The following is a 24,847-nucleotide window of genomic DNA, read 5'->3' on the forward strand; positions in this document are numbered from 1 at the left end:
TATTCTAACCCCTCTACCCTCTATCCAACAGTATTCTAACCCCTCTCTAATCCAACAGTATTCTAACCCCCTCTATCTAACCCCCTCTATCCAACAGTATTCTAACCCCTCTATACCCCTCTATCCAACAGTATTCTAACCCCTCTATCCAACCCTCTATCCAACAGTATTCTAACCCCCTCTAATCCAACAGTATTCTAACCCCCTCTATCCAACAGTATTCTAACCCCCTCTATCCAACCCCTCTATCCAACAGTATTCCAACCCCTCTATCCAACCCCTCTATCCAACAGTATTCTAACCCCCTCTATCCAACAGTATTCAAACCCCTCTATCTAACCCCCTCTATCCAAAAGTATTCTAACCCCCTCTATTCAACCCCCTCTATCCAACAGTATTCTAACCCCCTCTATCCAACCCCCTCTATCCAACAGTATTCTAACCCCCTCTATCCAACCCCTCTATCCAACAGTATTCTAACCCCCTCTATCCAACCCCCTCTATCCAACAGTATTCTAACCCCCTCTATCTAACCCCCTCTATCCAACAGTATTCTAACCCCCTCTATCCAACAGTATTCTAACCCCCTCTATCTAACCCCCTCTATCCAACAGTATTCTAACCCCCTCTATCTAACCCCCTCTATCCAACAGTATTCTAACTCCGTCTCTGGGCTGATGGGAAAGTAGTATTTCATAGCCCTTCACAGTTCCTTATTCAAACCAACACAATGCAAATGGTTCTGATGCCTGTTGCTTGTGGTCAAACGCGCAGCTCTCAAAACATTGCAACAAAAAAAAAAGGCATATGAGAAGTGTGTTCGTTGCTGAGCTTATTAAAGAAATAGCAAATCATTTAACAAAACATGAAAAACGTTTCTCACACAAAAAAGACAAGACCAGAGATCTTACCTCACTTGGTGTGTAGTAAATGTAGATCTGCTAACAGTCCATAATGACAGCAGCGCCAACTACAGAACAGCAGGAAGCAGGGGGACAGAGAGAGAGGCTCGACTAGGAGGCTGGACTGGACCTGGCAGCGGGGACGACAGGAGAGTATCCAGCTAACAGAACAGCAGGAAGCAGGGGGACAGAGAGAGAGGCTCGACTAGGAGGCTGGACTGGACCTGGCAGCGGGGACGACAGGAGAGTATCCAGCTAACAGAACAGCAGGAAGCAGGGGGACAGAGAGAGAGGCTCGACTAGGAGGCTCGACTGGACCAGGCAGCGGTAACCAGCAGAGTATCTCGCTAACAGAACAGCAGTAAACAGGGACAGAGAAAGACGCTCGACTGGACCAGGCAGCAGTGACAACAACTAGCGACACCCAAAAAACCCAAGAAGGAGGAGGAGTCCCACAAGCCCCCACAGCTGCTGCTCTCTCTCTCTCTCTCTCTCTCTCTCTCTCTCTCTCTCTCTCTCTCTCTCTCTCTCTCTCTCTCTCTCTCTCTCTCTCTCTCTCTCTCTCTCTCTCTCTCTCTCTCTCTCTCTCTCTCTCTCTCTCTCTCTCTCTCTCTCTCTCTCTCTCTCTCTCTCTCTCTCTCTCTCTCTCTCTCTCTCTCTCTCTCTCTCTCTCTCTCTCTCTCTCTCTCTCTCTCTCTCTCTCTCTCGTCAACCCCCGGCGGTCACATGACACGGTTCTATGAAAGGCGTTGCCCTGGTAACAGTAGACCGCTAGGGGAGGGGGGGCTGGGGGCGGGAGCTACTGCTGAAAGCCGTTTCAATAGGTCATCTATAACAGCAGCAGCCAGGGCTGGGAAATACAGTCCACAGCAGGACAGAGAGATCCAGACACATGTTATTAAACAACAAGCCTGCAGAGTTAAAAAAAAAGGTCTCGTTTTTTAAAAACTGGACGACTGAGTCACATGAAAGGGGAAGGAGGTTTGGGTTTCGGCCACTTCGTTTCCATACTATACGCAGGTCTGATCTTCTCAGCTAAACTACTGAACCACACGCAGGACTGATCTTCTCAGCTAAACTACTGAACCACACGCAGGTCTGATCTTCTCAGCTAAACTACTGAACCACACGCAGGTCTGATCTTCTCAGCTAAACTACTGAACCACACGCAGGACTGATCTTCTCAGCTAAACTACTGAACCACACGCAGGTCTGATCTTCTCAGCTAAACTACTGAACCACACGCAGTAGTTAAATAAAAATAAATTGCATAGTTAAATAAAAGTTACATTTAGAAGAAGACTGAACGATCTTATGAGCAGGGTGTTGGCAGATTTACATTGGGATTGTTCAGAAAACATGTATTACTGAGGAGAAGACCAATCCAACTACAGCACCTAGAGTCAAGTGGTCTGAAGACGACCTTCATGTAAGACGTCCTGCTGCTGGACACTGGTCTGGTCCTGGTGAGGGACACTGGTCCTGGTCCTGGTGAGGGACTACAGCCCAACACTGGTCCTGGTGAGGGACACTGGTCTGGTCCTGGTGAGGGACATGCCTGAACTACAGCCCAACACTGGTCCCGGTCCTGGTGAGGGACATGCCTGGACTACAGCCCAACAGCTGGTCCTGGTCCTGGTGAGGGACATGCGGACTACAGCCCAACACTGGTCCTGGTTTGAGGGACACTGGTCCTGGTGAGGAGTGACTACAGCCCAACACTGGTCCGGTCCTGGTGAGGGGACTACAACCCAACACTGGTCCCGGTCTGTGAGGGACACTGGTCCTGGTGAGGGACATGCCTGAACTACAGCCCAACACTGGTCCTGGTCTGTGGCCTGGTCTGGTCCTGGTGAGGGCATGCCTGACTACAGCCCAACACTGGTCCTGGTCCTGGTGAGGGACTACAGCCCAACACTGGTCCTGGTGAGGGACTACAGCCCAACACTGGTCCTGGTGAGGGACTACAGCCCAACACGGTCTGGTCCTGGTGAGGGACTACAGCCCAACAGCTGGTCCTGGTGAGGGACTACAGCCCAACACTGGTCCTGGTGAGGGACTACAGCCCAACACTGGTCCTGGTGAGGGACTACAGCCCAACACTGGTCCTGGTGAGGGACTACAGCCCAACACTGGTCCTGGTGAGGGACTACAGCCCAACACTGGTCCTGGTGAGGGACTACAGCCCAACACTGGTCCTGGTGAGGGACTACAGCCCAACACTGGTCCTGGTGAGGGACTACAGCCCAACACTGGTCCTGGTGAGGGACTACAGCCCAACACTGGTCCTGGTGAGGGACTACAGCCCAACACTGGTCCTGGTGAGGGACTACAGCCCAACACAGGTCCTGGTGAGGGACTACAGCCCAACACAGGTCCTGGTGAGGGACTACAGCCCAACACTGGTCCTGGTGAGGGACTACAGCCCAACACTGGTCCTGGTGAGGGACTACAGCCCAACACTGGTCCTGGTGAGGGACTACAGCCCAACACTGGTCCTGGTGAGGGACTACAGCCCAACACTGGTCCTGGTGAGGGACTACAGCCCAACACTGGTCCTGGTGAGGGACTACAGCCCAACACTGGTCCTGGTGAGGGACTACAGCCCAACACTGGTCCTGGTGAGGGACTACAGCCCAACACTGGTCCTGGTCCTGGTGAGAGACTACAGCCCAACACTGGTCCTGGTCCTGGTGAGAGACTACAGCCCAACACTGGTCCTGGTCCTGGTGAGGGACTACAGCCCAACACTGGTCCTGGTCCTGGTGAGGGACTACAGCCCAACACTGGTCCTGGTCCTGGTGAGGGACTACAGCCCAACACTGGTCCTGGTCCTGGTGAGGGACTACAGCCCAACACTGGTCCTGGTCCTGGTGAGGGACTACAGCCCAACACTGGTCCTGGTGAGGGACTACAGCCCAACACTGGTCCTGGTGAGGGACTACAGCCCAACACTGGTCCTGGTCCTGGTGAGGGACTACAGCCCAACACTGGTCCTGGTGAGGGACTACAGCCCAACACTGGTCCTGGTCCTGGTGAGGGACTACAGCCCAACACTGGTCCTGGTCCTGGTGAGGGACTACAGCCCAACAGTCTGTCTGTTATGTTGGATAATAGCTTGTTCAGCCAACAGATTCAAAGCCAAGTAGAATTATACAACTTTACAAAAGCCGGTGAGCCTCAATGATCACATCGCCACTAATGGTTTTAGCTTCCCTCTTAGTTAGGTGACGTAAACCCAATCCCATTGGCTGTAGGGAGAATGACAGGATACGCTGTGCCTTCTCAGCTCATTATATCACTAAACCCATCTTCGGTCGGGGATCGAGTAGAAACAGATTTGTTCCAAGTTCAGGCTGTCTTCAACATACTAAATGTTTTCTGGCTGGATCGGTTGGAACGTGGCCCTGCGTTTTATAAAAATACAATGTCATTGTTGTGACAGTGAAGTCACTATTTGAACTGGAATAAAGATCTTTGGATAAAAACAAAGAGTTGGGAAGTAGCAGGCCAGGTTTCATCCAGGGATCGCACACTCTGATTGGCTTTCTAACACAGGGATCGCACACTCTGATTGGCTTCCTAAAAACATAGGGATCTCCTCCTCTGATTGGCTTCCTAAAACACAGGGATCTCCTCCTCTGATTGGCTTTCTAAAACACAGGGATCTCACACTCTGATTGGCTTCCTAAAACACAGGGATCGCACACTCTGATTGGCTTCCTAAAAACACAGGGATCTCACACTCTGATTGGCTTCCTAAAACACAGGGATCTCACACTCTGATTGGCTTTCTAAAAACACAGGGATCTCACACTCTGATTGGCTTCCTAAAAACACAGGGATCTCCTCCTCTGATTGGCTTCCTAAAACACAGGGCTCTCCTCCTCCGATTGGCTTCCTAAAAACACAGGGATCTCCTCCTCCGATTGGCTTCCTAAAACACAGGGATCTCCTCCTCCGATTGGCTTCCTAAAAACACAGGGATCTCCTCCTCCGATTGGCTTTCTAAAACACAGGGATCTCACCCTCCGATTGGCTTCCTAACACAGGGATCTCACACTCTGATTGGCTTTCTAAAAACACAGGGATCTCATCCCCCGATTGGCTTCCTAAAACACAGGGATCTCACACTCTGATTGGCTTCCTAAAACAAATACTATATGGTGGTGTTGGTGTTGTATACCCCAGACAGCTATATGGTGGTGTTGTATACCCCAGACAGCTATATGGTGGTGTTGGTGTTGTATACCCCAGACAGCTATATGGTGGTGTTGTATACCCCAGACAGCTATATGGTGGTGGTGGTGTTGTATACCCCAGACAGCTATATGGTGGTGTTGTATACCCCAGACAGCTATATGGTGGTGTTGTATACCCCAGACAGCTATATGGTGGTGTTGTATACCCCAGACAGCTATATGGTGGTGTTGTATACCCCAGACAGCTATATGGTGGTGTTGTATACCCCAGACAGCTATATGGTGGTGTTGGTGTTGTATACCCCAGACAGCTATATGGTGGTGGTGGTGTTGTATACCCCAGACAGCTATATGGTGGTGTTGTATACCCCAGACAGCTATATGGTGGTGTTGGTGTTGTATACCCCAGACAGCTATATGGTGGTGTTGTATACCCCAGACAGCTATATGGTGGTGTTGTATACCCCAGACAGCTATATGGTGGTGTTGGTGTTGTATACCCCAGACAGCTATATGGTGGTGTTGGTGTTGTATACCCCAGACAGCTATATGGTGGTGGTGGTGTTGTATACCCCAGACAGCTATATGTTGGTGTTGGTGTTGTATACCCCAGACAGCTATATGGTGGTGGTGGTGTTGTATACCCCAGACAGCTATATGGTGGTGTTGGTGTTGTATACCCCAGACAGCTATATGTTGGTGTTGTATACCCCAGACAGCTATATGGTGGTGTTGTATACCCCAGACAGCTATATGGTGGTGATGGTGTTGTATACCCCAGACAGCTATATGGTGGTGTTGGTGTTGTATACCCCAGACAGCTATATGGTGGTGTTGGTGTTGTATACCCCAGACAGCTATATGGTGGTGTTGTATACCCCAGACAGCTATATGGTGGTGTTGGTGTTGTATACCCCAGACAGCTATATGGTGGTGTTGGTGTTGTATACCCCAGACAGCTATATGGTGGTGATGGTGTTGTATACCCCAGACAGCTATATGGTGGTGATGGTGTTGTATACCCCAGACAGCTATATGGTGGTGATGGTGTTGTATACCCCAGACAGCTATATGGTGGTGATGGTGTTGTATACCCCAGACAGCTATATGGTGGTGATGGTGTTGTATACCCCAGACAGCTATATGTTGGTGTTGGTGTTGTATACCCCAGACAGCTATATGGTGGTGTTGGTGTTGTATACCCCAGACAGCTATATGGTGGTGTTGTATACCCCAGACAGCTATATGGTGGTGTTGTATACCCCAGACAGCTATATGGTGGTGTTGTATACCCCAGACAGCTATATGGTGGTGTTGTATACCCCAGACAGCTATAGTGGTGGTGTTGTATACCCCAGACAGCTATATGGTGGTGTTGGTGTTGTATACCCCAGACAGCTATATGGTGGTGTTGTATACCCCAGACAGCTATATGGTGGTGTTGTATACCCCAGACAGCTATATGGTGGTGTTGGTGTTGTATACCCCAGACAGCTATATGTTGGTGTTGGTGTTGTATACCCCAGACAGCTATATGGTGGTGTTGGTGTTGTATACCCCAGACAGCTATATGGTGGTGTTGTATACCCCAGACAGCTATATGGTGGTGTTGGTGTTGTATACCCCAGACAGCTATATGATGGTGTTGTATACCCCAGACAGCTATATGATGGTGTTGTATACCCCAGACAGCTATATGGTGGTGTTGGTGTTGTATACCCCAGACAGCTATATGTTGGTGTTGGTGTTGTATACCCCAGACAGCTATATGGTGGTGTTGGTGTTGTATACCCCAGACAGCTATATGGTGGTGTTGTATACCCCAGACAGCTATATGGTGGTGTTGGTGTTGTATACCCCAGACAGCTATATGTTGGTGTTGGTGTTGTATACCCCAGACAGCTATATGGTGGTGTTGTATACCCCAGACAGCTATATGGTGGTGTTGGTGTTGTATACCCCAGACAGCTATATGGTGGTGTTGGTGTTGTATACCCCAGACAGCTATATGTTGGTGTTGTATACCCCAGACAGCTATATGGTGGTGTTGTATACCCCAGACAGCTATATGGTGGTGTTGGTGTTGTATACCCCAGACAGCTATATGGTGGTGATGGTGTTGTATACCCCAGACAGCTATATGGTGGTGTTGGTGTTGTATACCCCAGACAGCTATATGGTGGTGTTGTATACCCCAGACAGCTATATGGTGGTGTTGGTGTTGTATACCCCAGACAGCTATATGGTGGTGTTGTTGTTGTATACCCCAGACAGCTATATGGTGGTGTTGTTGTTGTATACCCCAGACAGCTATATGGTGGTGTTGTATACCCCCAGACAGCTATATGGTGGTGTTGTATACCCCAGACAGCTATATGGTGGTGTTGTATACCCCAGACAGCTATATGGTGGTGTTGTATACCCCAGACAGCTATATGTTGGTGTTGGTGTTGTATACCCCAGACAGCTATATGTTGGTGTTGGTGTTGTATACCCCAGACAGCTATATGGTGGTGTTGTATACCCCAGACAGCTATATGGTGGTGGTGGTGTTGTATACCCCAGACAGCTATATGGTGGTGGTGGTGTTGTATACCCCAGACAGCTATATGGTGGTGGTGGTGTTGTATACCCCAGACAGCTATATGGTGGTGGTGGTGTTGTATACCCCAGACAGCTATATGGTGGTGGTGGTGTTGTATACCCCAGACAGCTATATGTTGGTGTTGGTGTTGTATACCCCAGACAGCTATATGGTGGTGTTGGTGTTGTATACCCCAGACAGCTATATGGTGGTGTTGTATACCCCAGACAGCTATATGGTGGTGTTGTATACCCCAGACAGCTATATGGTGGTGTTGTATACCCCAGACAGCTATATGGTGGTGTTGGTGTTGTATACCCCAGACAGCTATATGGTGGTGTTGGTGTTGTATACCCCAGACAGCTATATGTTGGTGTTGTATACCCCAGACAGCTATATGGTGGTGTTGTATACCCCAGACAGCTATATGGTGGTGTTGTATACCCCAGACAGCTATATGGTGGTGTTGTATACCCCAGACAGCTATATGGTGGTGTTGTATACCCCAGACAGCTATATGGTGGTGTTGGTGTTGTATACCCCAGACAGCTATATGGTGGTGATGGTGTTGTATACCCCAGACAGCTATATGGTGGTGTTGGTGTTGTATACCCCAGACAGCTATATGGTGGTGTTGTATACCCCAGACAGCTATATGGTGGTGTTGGTGTTGTATACCCCAGACAGCTATATGGTGGTGTTGGTGTTGTATACCCCAGACAGCTATATGGTGGTGGTGGTGTTGTATACCCCAGACAGCTATATGGTGGTGTTGTATACTCCAGACAGCTATATGGTGGTGATGGTGTTGTATACCCCAGACAGCTATATGGTGGTGTTGGTGTTGTATACCCCAGACAGCTATATGTTGGTGTTGGTGTTGTATACCCCAGACAGCTATATGGTGGTGTTGGTGTTGTATACCCCAGACAGCTATATGGTGGTGTTGGTGTTGTATACCCCAGACAGCTATATGGTGGTGTTGTATACTCCAGACAGCTATATGGTGGTGATGGTGTTGTATACCCCAGACAGCTATATGGTGGTGTTGGTGTTGTATACCCCAGACAGCTATATGTTGGTGTTGGTGTTGTATACCCCAGACAGCTATATGGTGGTGTTGGTGTTGTATACCCCAGACAGCTATATGTTGGTGTTGGTGTTGTATACCCCAGACAGCTATATGGTGGTGTTGTATACCCCAGACAGCTATATGTTGGTGTTGGTGTTGTATACCCCAGACAGCTATATGGTGGTGTTGGTGTTGTATACCCCAGACAGCTATATGGTGGTGTTGGTGTTGTATACCCCAGACAGCTATATGGTGGTGTTGGTGTTGTATACCCCAGACAGCTATATGGTGGTGTTGTATACCCCAGACAGCTATATGTTGGTGATGGTGTTGTATACCCCAGACAGCTATATGGTGGTGTTGGTGTTGTATACCCCAGACAGCTATATGGTGGTGTTGGTGTTGTATACCCCAGACAGCTATATGGTGGTGTTGGTGTTGTATACCCCAGACAGCTATATGGTGGTGTTGGTGTTGTATACCCCAGACAGCTATATGGTGGTGTTGGTGTTGTATACCCCAGACAGCTATATGGTGGTGTTGGTGTTGTATACCCCAGACAGCTATATGGTGGTGTTGTATACCCCAGACAGCTATATGGTGGTGTTGTATACCCCAGACAGCTATATGGTGGTGTTGTATACCCCAGACAGCTATATGGTGGTGTTGTATACCCCAGACAGCTATATGGTGGTGTTGTTGGCTCAGGGTTTTCTAGGACACACCGCTTTTCAAATAAATACACCAAACAAAAGAGGTCACATCAGACGTGTGTTTAGGGACCCCTCTCTCTGTCCCCATCCCCCTCTCTCTGTCCCCATCCCCCCTCTCTGTCCCCATCCCCCCCTCTGTCCCCATCCCCCCCTCTCTGTCCCCATCCCCCCTCTCTGTCCCCATCCCCCTCTCTGTCCCCATCCCCCCTCTCTGTCCCCATCCCCCCCTCTCTGTCCCATCCCCCCTCTCTGTCCCCACCCCCCCCTCTCTGTCCCCATCCCCCCTCTCTGTCCCCATCCCCCCCCTCTCTGTCCCCATCCCCCCTCTCTGTCCCCATCCCCCCTCTCTGTCCCCATCCCCCTCTCTGTCCCCATCCCCCTACCCAGACAGGTTCAACTAGATAGACACTTCTTCCATATGAGTCATTAGAATAGAAGAATAGCATCGTTGGCCTGCTGAATAGAGGGAGAGGGGGAGGAAGGAGAGAGAGGGGAGGAAGAGAGAGAGAGAGAGAGAGGGGCCAGGGCAGAGGAAGGAGAGAGAGGCCAGGGCAGAGGTAGGAGAGAGAGAGAGAGAGAGAGAGAGAGAGAGAGAGGGGCCAGGGCAGAGGAAGGGAGAGAGAGAGAGAGAGAGAGAGAGAGAGAGGGGCCAGGGCAGAGGTAGGAGAGAGAGGCCAGGGCAGAGGGGAGGAAGGAGAGAGAGGGAGAGGAAGGAGAGAGAGAGAGAGAGGGGCCAGGGCAGAGGAAGGAGAGAGAGGCCAGGGCAGAGGGGAGGAAGGAGAGAGAGGGAGAGGAAGGAGAGAGAGAGAGAGAGGGCCAGGGCAGAGGTAGGAGAGAGAGAGAGAGAGAGAGAGAGAGGGGCCAGGGCAGAGGAAGGAGAGAGAGAGAGACAGAAAAAGGGAGGGAAAATGCTTGTTAAAGGCCATACTAGGACAAATGAGAGAGCCTCCTGCTACTCTGCTTAAACAGCTGGACAGAAAAAGGACCAGGTGGACAGACAGACAGACAGACAGACAGACAGAGACAGACAGACAGACAGACAGACAGACAGACAGACAGACAGACAGACAGACAGACAGACAGACAGACAGACAGACAGACAGACAGACAGACAGACAGAGACACAGTGACAACAGGATGTACAACCTGTGAGGTGCTAATGGTCTTATATGCCACGGCCTGCTGCTGGGGGCGAGGACTGGCAGGGCCGGTGTGCCCTCTAACGCCCTCATCACTAAGCCTGTCTTCCCCAGCCTGTCGCCAAGACACGCTGGTCTGTCTGTCTGTCTGTCTGTCTGTCTGTCTGTCTGTCTGTCTGTCTGCCTGCCTGTCTGTCTTCCCCAGCCTGTCGCCAAGACACGCTGGTCTGTCTGTCTGTCTGTCTGTCTGTCTGTCTGTCTGTCTGCCTGCCTGTCTCCCCCAGCCTGTCGCCAAGACACGCTGGTCTGTCTGTCTGCCTGTCTGCCTGCCTGCCTGCCTGTCTGCCTGCCCGCCTGTCTGCCTGTCTCCCCCAGCCTGTCGCCAAGACACGCTGGTCTGTCTGTCTGTCTGTCTGTCTGTCTGTCTGTCTGCCTGTCTGCCTGCCTGCCTGTCTGCCTGCCTGCCCGCCTGTCTGCCTGCCCGCCTGTCTGCCTGCCTGCCTGCCTACTTCAGCTGGCAGGAAGTTCTGTCCGTCTCAAGTCAGTCCTAGCAGGCAGCGGTGTCTCTGTCCAAGTCGCAGTAAGACACCGAACGATTGAATGTTCTTCTCCCTGTTTAACCTCTTACATCTTAGACATAAATGCTGCCCCCTATAGCCATGACAGGTTAACAGGCATATCCTGCGTCCAGAAACCAAAAGGGTGAGAGAGGGAGGCTTTATACGGCCTGCTGGTCAGAATAGCAGTTTGGTAAAATGGGAAATTCGAGCGTCAGAAATGTGATATTATTAAAAAGGGGATGAAAGATAATTGAAAACATCAAATCTGTTATTGTCCTCTTCAGGGAAGACTTCACAATGAAAGGTTACTGTAGAGATTACAGTAGATCCAGACTGAAGGTTACTGTAGAGATTACAGTAGATCCAGACTGAAGGTTACTGTAGAGATTACAGTAGATCCAGACTGAAGGTTACTGTAGAGATTACAGTAGATCCAGACTAAAGGTTACTGTTACTGTAGAGATTACGGCAGATCCAGACTGAAGGTTACTGTAGAGATTACAGTAGATCCAGACTGAAGGTTAATGTAGAGATTACAGTAGATCCAGACTAAAGGTTACTGTAGAGATTACAGTAGATCCAGACTGAAGGTTACTGTAGAGATTACAGTAGATCCAGACTGAAGGTTACTGTAGAGATTACAGTAGATCCAGACTGAAGGTTACTGTAGAGATTACAGTAGATCCAGACTAAAGGTTAATGTAGAGATTACAGTAGATCCAGACTGAAGGTTACTGTAGAGATTACAGTAGATCCAGACTGAAGGTTACTGTAGAGATTACAGTAGATCCAGACTAAAGGTTACTGTAGAGATTACAGTAGATCCAGACTGAAGGTTACTGTAGAGATTACAGTAGATCCAGACTAAAGGTTACTGTAGAGATTAGAGCAGATCCAGACTGAAGGTTATGGGCTAAACCATCAGCCCTGTACGGACTGGAACATTCAGCCTGCTAAGAGAGAGAGGCTTCCTAAACCATCAGCCCTGTACGGACTGGAACATTCAGCCTGCTAAGAGAGGTTTCCTGAACCATCAGCCCTGTACGGACTGGAACATTCAGCCTGCTAAGAGAGAGAGGTTTCCTGAACCATCAGCCCTGTACGGACTGGAACATTTATCCCCAGAGTCGCACGCAATAATAAATAAATAACTGAACCAGCCGATACCATGGTAACGCACGGTGTTCGTGCAACAGGTCGGAGAAAACAGGAAATCAGAGCTTCAAATAAAAACAGGAGAAAGATGCAGAGAAAAAAGGCTGGACTCGTACCTCTCTGGGGTAGATATATGAGAGGACAACAGGACTCGTACCTCTCTGGGGTAGATATATGAGAGGACAACAGGACTCGTCCCTCTCTGGGGTAGATATATGAGAGGACAACAGGACTCGTACCTCTCTGGGGGTAGATATATGAGAGGACAACAGGACTCGTACCTCTCTGGGGTAGATATATGAGAGGACAACAGGACTCGTACCTCTCTGGGGTAGATATATGAGAGGACAACAGGACTCGTACCTCTATGGGGTAGATATATGAGAGGACAACAGGACTCGTCCCTCTCTGGGGTAGATATATGAGAGGACAACAGGACTCGTACCTCTCTGGGGTAGATATATGAGAGGACAACAGGACTCGTACCTCTCTGGGGTAGATATATGAGAGGACAACAGGACTCGTACCTCTCTGGGGTAGATATATGAGAGGACAACAGGACTCGTACCTCTCTGGGGTAGATATATGAGAGGACAACAGGACTCGTACCTCTCTGGGGTAGATATATGAGAGGACAACAGGACTCGTACCTCTCTGGGGTAGATATATGAGAGGACAACAGGACTCGTACCTCTCTGGGGTAGATATATGAGGTGTCAGTATGAGAGGACTCGTCCCCCTCTGGGGTAGATATATGAGAGGACAACAGGACTCGTACCTCTCTGGGGTAGATATATGAGGTGTCAGTATGAGAGGACAACAGGACTCGTACCTCTCTGGGGTAGATATATGAGGTGTCAGTATGAGGACAACAGGACTCGTACCTCTCTGGGGTAGATATATGACGTCAGTATGAGAGGACTCGTACCTCTCTGGGGTAGATATATGAGGTGTCAGTATGAGAGGACTCGTCCCTCTCTGGGGTAGATATATGAGGTGTCAGTATGAGAGGACTCGTCCCCCTCTGGGGTAGATATATGAGGTGTCAGTATGAGAGGACTCGTCCCTCTCTGGGGTAGATATATGAGAGGACAACAGGACTCGTGCCTCTCTGGGGTAGATATATGAGGTGTCAGTATGAGGACAACAGGACTCGTACCTCTCTGGGGTAGATATATGAGGTGTCAGAATGAGGACAACAGGACTCGTCCCCCTCTGGGGTAGATATATGACGTCAGTATGAGGACAACAGGACTCGTCCCCCTCTGGGGTAGATATATGAGGTGTCAGAATGAGGACAACAGGACTCGTACCTCTCTGTTGTAGAGGACATGAGACACCAGTCTCCCCACTCTGGTGTAGAGGACATGAGACACCAGTCGCGTAGACACAGAAACAGACTGGATGGGCCTCAGCTTGGCAGCGCGTGATGGATTCTGCATGCACTCCTACATCTGCTCTCCTTCCTCCATCCCTCTCTCCTCCAGCCTCCTTCCTTCCTTCCCTCCATCATTCAGTCTCATTCCTTCCCTCTCCTCCTTCCTTCATCCCTCTCATCCAGTCTCCTTCCTTCATCCCTCTCTCCTCCAGTCTCCTTCCTTCCCTCTCTCATTTCAGTCTCTCTCCGTCTCCAGCTCCCTCTCCATATTACTTGCGGCAGACCGGCTGTCACGATTCTCCTCCCACTGGTTCCGTCGCTCCAGGCTGCTGTCAGCTCTCTCCTACTCTCCATGTGCTCCACAGTCTATTATGTACAGTATGGAGCTGTCTCACACACACACACACACACACACGTGAAGAACCACTCCGTCCATGATTGAAATCTGAAAGCGAGTGTCTGCATGACTCACGACTGAAAAAACATTCTAACACAAACCCGGCCCAAACTGCAACGTTTAGAAACCACCAGCAAACCCAGCCCAAACTACAAGACAACGTTTAGAAACCACCAGCAAACCCAGCCCAAACTGCAACATTTAGAAACCACCAGCAAACCCAGCCCAAACTACAAGACAACGTTTAGAAACCACCAGCAAACCCGGCCCAAACTGCAACGTTTAGAAACCACCAGCAAACCCGGCCCAAACTGCAACGTTTAGAAACCACCAGCAAACCCAGCCCAAACTGCAACGTTTAGAAACCACCAGCAAACCCGGCCCAAACTGCAACGTTTAGAAACCACCAGCAAACCCAGCCCAAACTACAACGTTTAGAAACCACCAGCAAACCCAGCCCAAACTACAACGTTTAGAAACCACCAGCAAACCCGGCCCAAACTACAACGTTTAGAAACCACCAGCAAACCCAGCCCAAACTACAAGACAACGTTTAGAAACCACCAGCAAACCCGGCCCAAACTACAACGTTTAGAAACCACCAGCAAACCCGGCCCAAACTACAACGTTTAGAAACCACCAGCAAACCCGGCCCAAACTACAAGACAACGTTTAGAAACCACCAGCAAACCCGGCCCAAACTACAAGACAACGTTTAGAAACCACCAGCAAACCCGGCCCAAACTGCAACGTTTAGAAACCACCAGCAAACCCGGCCCAAACTGCAACGTTTAGAAACCACCAGCAAACCCAGCCCAAACTGCAACGTTTAGAAACCACCAGCAAACCCAGCCCAAACTGCAACGTTTAGAAACCACCAGCAAACCCAGCCCAAACTGCAACGTTTAGAAACCACCAGCAAACCCAGCCCAAACTACAACGTTTAGAAACCACCAGCAAACCCGGCCCAAACTGCAACGTTTAGAAACCACCAGCAAACCCAGCCCAAACTGCAACGTTTAGAAACCACCAGCAAACCCAGCCCAAACTGCAACGTTTAGAAACCACCAGCAAACCCAGCCCAAACTGCAACGTTTAGAAACCACCAGCAAACCCAGCCCAAACTACAACGTTTAGAAACCACCAGCAAACCCAGCCCAAACTGCAACGTTTAGAAACCACCAGCAAACCCGGCCCAAACTACAAGGCAACGTTTAGAAACCACCAGCAAACCCAGCCCAAACTACAACGTTTAGAAACCACCAGCAAACCCGGCCCAAACTACAACGTTTAGAAACCACCAGCAAACCCAGCCCAAACTACAACGTTTAGAAACCACCAGCAAACCCGCCCAAACTGCAACGTTTAGAAACCACCAGCAAACCCGGCCCAAACTACAAGACAACGTTTAGAAACCACCAGCAAACCCGGCCCAAACTACAAGACAACGTTTAGAAACCACCAGCAAACCCAGCCCAAACTGCAACGTTTAGAAACCACCAGCAAACCCAGCCCAAACTGCAACGTTTAGAAACCACCAGCAAACCCAGCCCAAACTACAAGACAACATTTAGAAACCACCAGCAAACCCGGCCCAAACTACAAGGCAACATTTAGAAACCACCAGCAAACCCAGCCCAAACTGCAACGTTTAGAAACCACCAGCAAACCCGGCCCAAACTACAACGTTTAGAAACCACCAGCAAACCCGGCCCAAACTACAAGACAACGTTTAGAAACCACCAGCAAACCCGGCCCAAACTACAAGACAACGTTTAGAAACCACCAGCAAACCCGGCCCCAAACTGCAACGTTTAGAAACCACCAGCAAACCCGGCCCAAACTGCAACGTTTAGAAACCACCAGCAAACCCAGCCCAAACTGCAACGTTTAGAAACCACCAGCAAACCCAGCCCAAACTGCAACGTTTAGGAAACCACCAGCAAACCCAGCCCAAACTACAACGTTTAGAAACCACCAGCAAACCCGCCCAAACTACAACGTTTAGAAACCACCAGCAAACCCGGCCCAAACTGCAACGTTTAGAAACCAACAGCAAACCCAGCCCAAACTACAAGACAACGTTTAGAAACCACCAGCAAACCCGGCCCCAAACTACAACGTTTAGAAACCACCAGCAAACCCGCCCAAACTACAACGTTTAGAAACCACCAGCAAACCCGGCCCAAACTACAACGTTTAGAAACCACCAGCAAACCCAGCCCAAACTGCAACGTTTAGAAACCACCAGCAAACCCAGCCCAAACTACAACGTTTAGAAACCACCAGCAAACCCGGCCCAAACTGCAACGTTTAGAAACCACCAGCAAACCCAGCCCAAACTGCAACGTTTAGAAACCACCAGCAAACCCAGCCCAAACTGCAACGTTTAGAAACCACCAGCAAACCCAGCCCAAACTGCAACGTTTAGAAACCACCAGCAAACCCAGCCCAAACTACAACGTTTAGAAACCACCAGCAAACCCAGCCCAAACTGCAACGTTTAGAAACCACCAGCAAACCCGGCCCAAACTACAAGGCAACGTTTAGAAACCACCAGCAAACCCAGCCCAAACTACAACGTTTAGAAACCACCAGCAAACCCGGCCCAAACTACAACGTTTAGAAACCACCAGCAAACCCAGCCCAAACTACAACGTTTAGGAAACCACCAGCAAACCCGGCCCAAACTGCAACGTTTAGAAACCACCAGCAAACCCGGCCCAAACTACAAGACAACGTTTAGAAACCACCAGCAAACCCGGCCCAAACTACAAGACAACGTTTAGAAACCACCAGCAAACCCAGCCCAAACTGCAACGTTTAGAAACCACCAGCAAACCCAGCCCAAACTGCAACGTTTAGAAACCACCAGCAAACCCAGCCCAAACTACAAGACAACATTTAGAAACCACCAGCAAACCCCGGCCCAAACTACAAGGCAACATTTAGAAACCACCAGCAAACCCAGCCCAAACTGCAACGTTTAGAAACCACCAGCAAACCCAGCCCAAACTACAAGGCAACGTTTAGAAACCAACAGCAAACCCGGCCCAAACTGCAACGTTTAGAAACCACCAGCAAACCCGGCCCAAACTGCAACGTTTAGAAACCACCAGCAAACCCAGCCCAAACTGCAACGTTTAGAAACCACCAGCAAACCCGGCCCAAACTGCAACGTTTAGAAACCACCAGCAAACCCAGCCCAAACTACAACGTTTAGAAACCAACAGCAAACCCAGCCCAAACTGCAACGTTTAGAAACCACCAGCAAACCCAGCCCAAACTACAACGTTTAGAAACCACCAGCAAACCCAGCCCAAACTACAACGTTTAGAAACCACCAGCAAACCCAGCCCAAACTGCAACGTTTAGAAACCACCAGCAAACCCAGCCCAAACTACAACGTTTAGAAACCACCAGCAAACCCAGCCCAAACTACAAGACAACGTTTAGAAACCACCAGCAAACCCAGCCCAAACTACAACGTTTAGAAACCACCAGCAAACCCAGCCCAAACTACAACGTTTAGAAACCACCAGCAAACCCAGCCCAAACTACAACGTTTAGAAACCACCAGCAAACCCAGCCCAAACTACAACGTTTAGAAACCACCAGCAAACCCAGCCCAAACTACAACGTTTAGAAACCACCAGCAAACCCAGCCCAAACTACAACGTTTAGAAACCACCAGCAAACCCAGCCCAAACTACAACGTTTAGAAACCACCAGCAAACCCAGCCCAAACTACAACGTTTAGAAACCACCAGCAAACCCGGCCCAAACTGCAACGTTTAGAAACCACCAGCAAACCCGGCCCAAACTGCAACGTTTAGAAACCACCAGCAAACCCAGCCCAAACTGCAACGTTTAGAAACCACCAGCAAACCCAGCCCAAACTGCAACGTTTAGAAACCACCAGCAAACCCAGCCCAAACTGCAACGTTTAGAAACCACCAGCAAACCCAGCCCAAACTACAACGTTTAGAAACCACCAGCAAACCCAGCCCAAACTGCAACGTTTAGAAACCACCAGCAAACCCGGCCCAAACTACAAGGCAACGTTTAGAAACCACCAGCAAACCCAGCCCAAACTACAACGTTTAGAAACCACCAGCAAACCCGGCCCAAACTACAACGTTTAGAAACCACCAGCAAACCCAGCCCAAACTACAACGTTTAGAAACCACCAGCAAACCCGGCCCAAACTGCAACGTTTAGAAACCACCAGCAAACCCGGCCCAAACTACAAGACAACGTTTAGAAACCACCAGCAAACCCGGCCCAAACTACAAGACAACGTTTAGAAACCACCAGCAAACCCAGCCCAAACTGCAACGTTTAGAAACCACCAGCAAACCCAGCCCAAACTGCAACGTTTAGAAACCACCAGCAAACCCAGCCCAAACTACAAGACAACATTTAGAAACCACCAGCAAACCCGGCCCAAACTACAAGGCAACATTTAGAAACCACCAGCAAACCCAGCCCAAACTGCAACGTTTAGAAACCACCAGCAAACCCAGCCCAAACTACAAGGCAACGTTTAGAAACCAACAGCAAACCCGGCCCAAACTGCAACGTTTAGAAACCACCAGCAAACCCGGCCCAAACTGCAACGTTTAGAAACCACCAGCAAACCCGGCCCAAACTGCAACGTTTAGAAACCACCAGCAAACCCGGCCCAAACTGCAACGTTTAGAAACCACCAGCAAACCCAGCCCAAACTACAACGTTTAGAAACCACCAGCAAACCCAGCCCAAACTACAACGTTTAGAAACCACCAGCAAACCCAGCCCAAACTACAACGTTTAGAAACCACCAGCAAACCCAGCCCAAACTACAACGTTTAGAAACCACCAGCAAACCCGGCCCAAACTACAACGTTTAGAAACCACCAGCAAACCCAGCCCAAACTACAACGTTTAGAAACCACCAGCAAACCCAGCCCAAACTACAACGTTTAGAAACCACCAGCAAACCCAGCCCAAACTACAACGTTTAGAAACCACCAGCAAACCCAGCCCAAACTGCAACGTTTAGAAACCACCAGCAAACCCAGCCCAAACTACAACGTTTAGAAACCACCAGCAAACCCAGCCCAAACTGCAACGTTTAGAAACCACCAGCAAACCCAGCCCAAACTACAACGTTTAGAAACCACCAGCAAACCCAGCCCAAACTACAAGACAACGTTTAGAAACCACCAGCAAACCCAGCCCAAACTACAACGTTTAGAAACCACCAGCAAACCCAGCCCAAACTACAACGTTTAGAAACCACCAGCAAACCCAGCCCAAACTACAACGTTTAGAAACCACCAGCAAACCCAGCCCAAACTACAACGTTTAGAAACCACCAGCAAACCCAGCCCAAACTACAACGTTTAGAAACCACCAGCAAACCCAGCCCAAACTACAACGTTTAGAAACCACCAGCAAACCCAGCCCAAACTACAACGTTTAGAAACCACCAGCAAACCCAGCCCAAACTACAACGTTTAGAAACCACCAGCAAACCCGGCCCAAACTGCAACGTTTAGAAACCACCAGCAAACCCGGCCCAAACTGCAACGTTTAGAAACCACCAGCAAACCCGCCCAAACTGCAACGTTTAGAAACCACCAGCAAACCCGGCCCAAACTGCAACGTTTAGAAACCACCAGCAAACCCGGCCCAAACTGCAACGTTTAGAAACCAACAGCAAACCCAGCCCAAACTGCAACGTTTAGAAACCACCAGCAAACCCGGCCCAAACTGCAACGTTTAGAAACCAACAGCAAACCCGGCCCAAACTACAACATTTAGAAACCACCAGCAAACCCGGCCCAAACTGCAACGTTTAGAAACCACCAGCAAACCCGGCCCAAACTGCAACGTTTAGAAACCACCAGCAAACCCGGCCCAAACTGCAACGTTTAGAAACCACCAGCAAACCCGCCCAAACTGCAACGTTTAGAAACCAACAGCAAACCCAGCCCAAACTGCAACGTTTAGAAACCACCAGCAAACCCGCCCAAACTGCAACGTTTAGAAACCAACAGCAAACCCGGCCCAAACTACAACGTTTAGAAACCACCAGCAAACCCAGCCCAAACTGCAACGTTTAGAAACCACCAGCAAACCCAGCCCAAACTACAACGTTTAGAAACCACCAGCAAACCCAGCCCAAACTGCAACGTTTAGAAACCACCAGCAAACCCAGAACAGAGAACAGAACGTCCATCTAGAGGAGACTGAGATACCCCGGTCTAGTTTACCCAACCCCCGGTCTAGTTTACCCAGCCCCCGGTCTAGTCTACCCAACCCCGGTCTAGTTTACCCAGCCCCCGGTCTAGTTTACCCAGCCCCGGTCTAGTTTACCCAGCCCCCGGTCTAGTTTACCCAGCCCCGGTCTAGTTTACCCAGCCCCCGGTCTAGTTTACCCAACCCCGGTCTAGTTTACCCAGCCCCCGGTCTAGTTTACCCAGCCCCGGTCTAGTTTACCCAGCCCCGGTCTAGTTTACCCAACCCCGGTCTAGTTTACCCAGCCCCGGTCTAGTTTACCCAGCCCCGGTCTAGTTTACCCAGCCCCGGTCTAGTTTACCCAACCCCGGTCTAGTTTACCCAGCCCCCGGTCTAGTTTACCCAGCCCCGGTCTAGTCTACCCAGCCCCGGTCTAGTTTACCCAGCCCCGGTCTAGTCTACCCAGCCCCGGTCTAGTTTACCCAACCCCGGTCTAGTCTACCCAGCCAGCCCCCGGTCTAGTCTACCCAGCCAGCCCCCGGTCTAGTTTACCCAGCCAGCCCCGGTCTAGTTTACCCCAGCCCCGGTCTAGTTTACCCAACCCCCGGTCTAGTTTACCCCAGCCCCGGTCTAGTTTACCCAACCCCCGGTCTAGGTTTACCCAACCCCCGGTCTAGTTTACCCAACCCCGGTCTAGTTTACCCCAGCCCCGGTCTAGTCTACCCGCCCAGCCCCGGTCTAGTTTACCCAACCCCGGTCTAGTTTACCCAACCCCGGTCTAGTTTACCCAGCCCCGGTCTAGTTTACCCAGCCCCCGGTCTAGTTTACCCAGCCCCGGTCTAGTTTACCCAGCCCCCGGTGTACCCACCCAGCCCCCGGTCTACCCACCCAGCCCCGGTCTAGTTTACCCAGCCCCCGGTCTAGTTTACCCAGCCCCCGGTCTACCCACCCAGCCCCGGGTCTAGTCTACCCGGCCAGCCCCGGGTCTAGTCTACCCGGCCAGCCCCGGGTCTAGTCTACCCGGCCAGCCCCGGGTCTAGTCTACCCGGCCAGCCCCCGGTCTAGATTACCCAACCCCGGTCTAGTTTACCCGGCCAGCCCCGGGTCTAGTCTACCCGGCCAGCCCCGGTCTAGTTTACCCGGCCAGCCCCCGGGTCTAGTCTACCCGGCCAGCCCCCCGGTCTAGTCTACCCGGCCAGCCCCGGTCTAGTCTACCCGGCCAGCCCCGGGTCTAGTCTACCCGGCCAGCCCCCGGTCTAGTCTACCCGGCCAGCCCCCGGTCTAGTCTACCCGGCCAGCCCCCGGTCTAGTCTACCCGGCCAGCCCCCGGTCTAGTCTACCCGGCCAGCCCCCCGGTCTAGTTTACCCAGCCCGGTCTAGTTTACCCAGCCAGCCCCGGTCTAGTCTACCCAGCCAGCCCCGGTCTAGTCTACCCAGCCAGCCCCGGTCTAGTCTACCCAGCCAGCCCCGGTCTAGTCTACCCAGCCAGCCCCCGGTCTAGTCTACCCAGCCAGCCCCCGGTCTAGTCTACCCAGCCAGCCCCGGTCTAGTCTACCCAGCCAGCCCCCGGTCTAGTCTACCCAGCCAGCCCCGGTCTAGTCTACCCCAGCCAGCCCCCGGTCTAGTCTACCCCAGCCAGCCCCGGTCTAGTTTACCCCAGCCAGCCCCCGGTCTAGTTTACCCCAGCCAGCCCCGGTCTAGTTTACCCCAGCCAGCCCCCGGTCTAGTTTACCCCAGCCAGCCCCGGTCTAGTTTACCCCAGCCAGCCCCGGTCTAGTTTACCCCAGCCAGCCCCCGGTCTAGTTTACCCCAGCCAGCCCCGGTCTAGTTTACCCCAGCCAGCCCCGGTCTAGTTTACCCCAGCCCCGGTCTAGTTTACCCCAGCCCCGGTCTAGTTTACCCCAGCCCGGTCTAGTTTACCCCAGCCCCGGTCTAGTTTACCCCAGCCCCGGTCTAGTTTACCCCAGCCCCGGTCTAGTTTACCCCAGCCCCGGTCTAGTTTACCCCAGCCCCGGTCTAGTTTACCCCAGCCCCGGTCTAGTTTACCCCAGCCCCGGTCTAGTTTACCCCAGCCCGGTCTAGTTTACCCCAGCCCCGGTCTAGTTTACCCCAGCCCCGGTCTAGTTTACCCCAGCCCCGGTCTAGTCTACCCAGCCAGCCCCGGTCTAGTCTACCCAGCCAGCCCCGGTCTAGTCTACCCAGCCAGCCCCGGTCTAGTCTACCCAGCCAGCCCCGGTTCTACCCAGTCCAGCCCCGGTCTAGTCTACCCAGCCAGCCCCGGTCTAGTCTACCCAGCACTGGTCTAGTTTACCCTAGCCCGGTCTAGCTTACCCCAGCCCCGGGCTAGTTTACCCCAGCCCCGGGCTAGTTTACCCCAGCCCCGGGCTAGTTTACCCCAGCCCCGGTCTAGTTTACCCCAGCCCCGGTCTAGGGTTTACCCCAGCCCCGGTCTAGTTTACCCCAGCCCCGGTCTAGTTTACCCCCAGCCCCGGTCTAGTTTACCCCAGCCCCGGTCTAGTTTACCCCAGCCCCGGTCTAGTTTACCCCAGCCCGGTCTAGTTTACCCCAGCCCCGGTCTAGTTTACCCCAGCCCCGGTCTAGTTTACCCCAGCCCCGGTCTAGTTTTACCCCAGCCCCGGTCTAGTTTACCCCAGCCGCGGTCTAGTTTACCCCAGCCCCGGTCTAGTTTACCCCAGCCCCGGTCTAGTCTACCCAGCCAGCCCCCGGTCTAGTCTACCCAGCCAGCCCCGGTCTAGTCTACCCAGCCAGCCCCGGTCTAGTCTACCCAGCCAGCCCCCGGTCTAGTCTACCCAGCCAGCCCCCGGTCTAGTCTACCCAGCCAGCCCCGGTCTAGTCTACCCAGCACTGGTCTAGTTTACCCTAGCCCCGGTCTAGCTTACCCCAGCCCGGGCTGTTTACCCCAGCCCCGGGCTGGTTACCCCAGCCCCGGGCTAGTTTACCCCCAGCCCCGGGCTAGTTTACCCCAGCCCCCGGGCTAGTTTACCCCAGCCCCGGTCTAGTTTACCCCAGCCCGGTCTAGTTTACCCCAGCCCCGGTCTAGTTTACCCAGCCCCGGTCTAGTTTACCCCAGCCCCGGTCTAGTTTACCCCAGCCCCGGTCTAGTTTACCCCAGCCCGGTCTAGTTTACCCCAGCCCCGGTCTAGTTTACCCCAGCCCGGTCTAGTTTACCCCAGCCCCGGTCTAGTTTACCCCAGCCCCGGTCTAGTTTACCCCAGCCCCGGTCTAGTCTACCCAGCCAGCACCCGGTCTAGTCTACCCAGCCAGCACCCGGTCTAGTCTACCCAGCCAGCACCCGGTCTAGTCTACCCAGCCAGCACCCGGTCTAGTCTACCCAGCCAGCCCCGGTCTAGTCTACCCAGCCAGCCCCCGGTCTAGTCTACCCAGCCAGCCCCCGGTCTAGTCTACCCAGCCAGCCCCCGGTCTAGTCTACCCAGCCAGCCCCGGTCTAGTCTACCCAGCCAGCCCCGGTCTAGTCTACCCAGCCAGCCCCGGTCTAGTCTACCCAGCCAGCCCCCGGTCTAGTCTACCCAGCCAGCCCCGGTCTAGTCTACCCAGCCAGCCCCCCGGTCTAGTCTACCAGCCAGCCCCCGGTCTAGTTTACCCAGCCCCGGTCTAGTCTACCCAGCCCTGGTCTAGTTTACCCCAGCCCCGGTCTAGTCTACCCAGCCCCGGTCTAGTCTACCCAGCCCCGGTCTAGTCTACCCAGCCCTGGTCTAGTCTGTTACAGACCAGTGAACTCAAAGCACTCCCAAGCAGACATCAGCTATCGTAGTGTTTATGGAGAGACGGGCAGATGGAATCTGATGGCGTTTAGCCTTTAACCTGGGCTCTCTGCAGCATTTGAAGAGTGTTTAAATGCTGCAGTGTGTGGGAGGGAGAGGCTGCAGTCTCAGGGAGAGGACTGACAGGGCTCCACAGGCCTCCTAGTGATGCTAAGCAGCTGTTGTATGGGATCAGTCACCAAGAGGCCAGACAAACACAGCCAGCGTCCTAAACAGCACCCTCTTCCCTATATAGTGCACTAGATAGAACCCTCCCAGCTACAGGTCTATCCCAGCCAGTAACAACAGGCTGTGGCTTCACGTGTGCTCGGCCGGGACCACAAGGGTCCGTGGGCCGAAGCTCGGCCGGGACCACAAGGGTCCGTGGGCCGAAGCTCGGCCGGGACCACAAGGGTCCGTGGGCCGAAGCTCGGCCGGGACCATAAGGGTCCGTGGGCTGAAGCTTGGATAGGACCATACAATTGATTAAATCATTTAATACCACATAATGACAAAGCAAAAAGATTTTTAGAGAAAAAATTAAATATCACATTTCCATAAGTATTCAGACCCTTTACTCAGTACTTTGTTGAAGCACCTTTTGGCAGCGATTACATCCTCTAGTCTTCTTGGGTTTGACGCTACAAACTTGGAAAACCTGTATTTGGGAGTTTCTCCCATTCTTCTCTGCTGATCCTCTCAAGCTCTGTCAGGTTGGATGGGGAGCGTCGCTGCACA

The 24,847-nt window shown here is 51.9% G+C and overlaps 1 protein-coding gene across 3 annotated transcripts in view; it reads right to left on the reverse strand.

Annotated features, from left to right (window-relative positions):
• Nucleotides 1-24,847, reverse strand: part of LOC106594940 (neurocalcin-delta A) — an 86,448-nt gene that overhangs the window by 52,554 nt on the left and 9,047 nt on the right. Inside the window, exon 1 of one of the 3 annotated variants that reach the window (XM_045714116.1) lies at nt 912-1,353. The exons of the other annotated variants lie outside the window; for them this stretch is intronic. The gene's annotated coding sequence lies outside the window, so the exon portion shown is untranslated. Of the gene's footprint in view, nt 1-911; nt 1,354-24,847 lie in introns of those variants that run through there. 3 annotated transcript variants of the gene reach the window in all.

This window comes from Salmo salar, unplaced genomic scaffold, assembly GCF_905237065.1.
Source record: "Salmo salar unplaced genomic scaffold, Ssal_v3.1, whole genome shotgun sequence".
Taxonomy (NCBI): domain Eukaryota; kingdom Metazoa; phylum Chordata; class Actinopteri; order Salmoniformes; family Salmonidae; genus Salmo; species Salmo salar.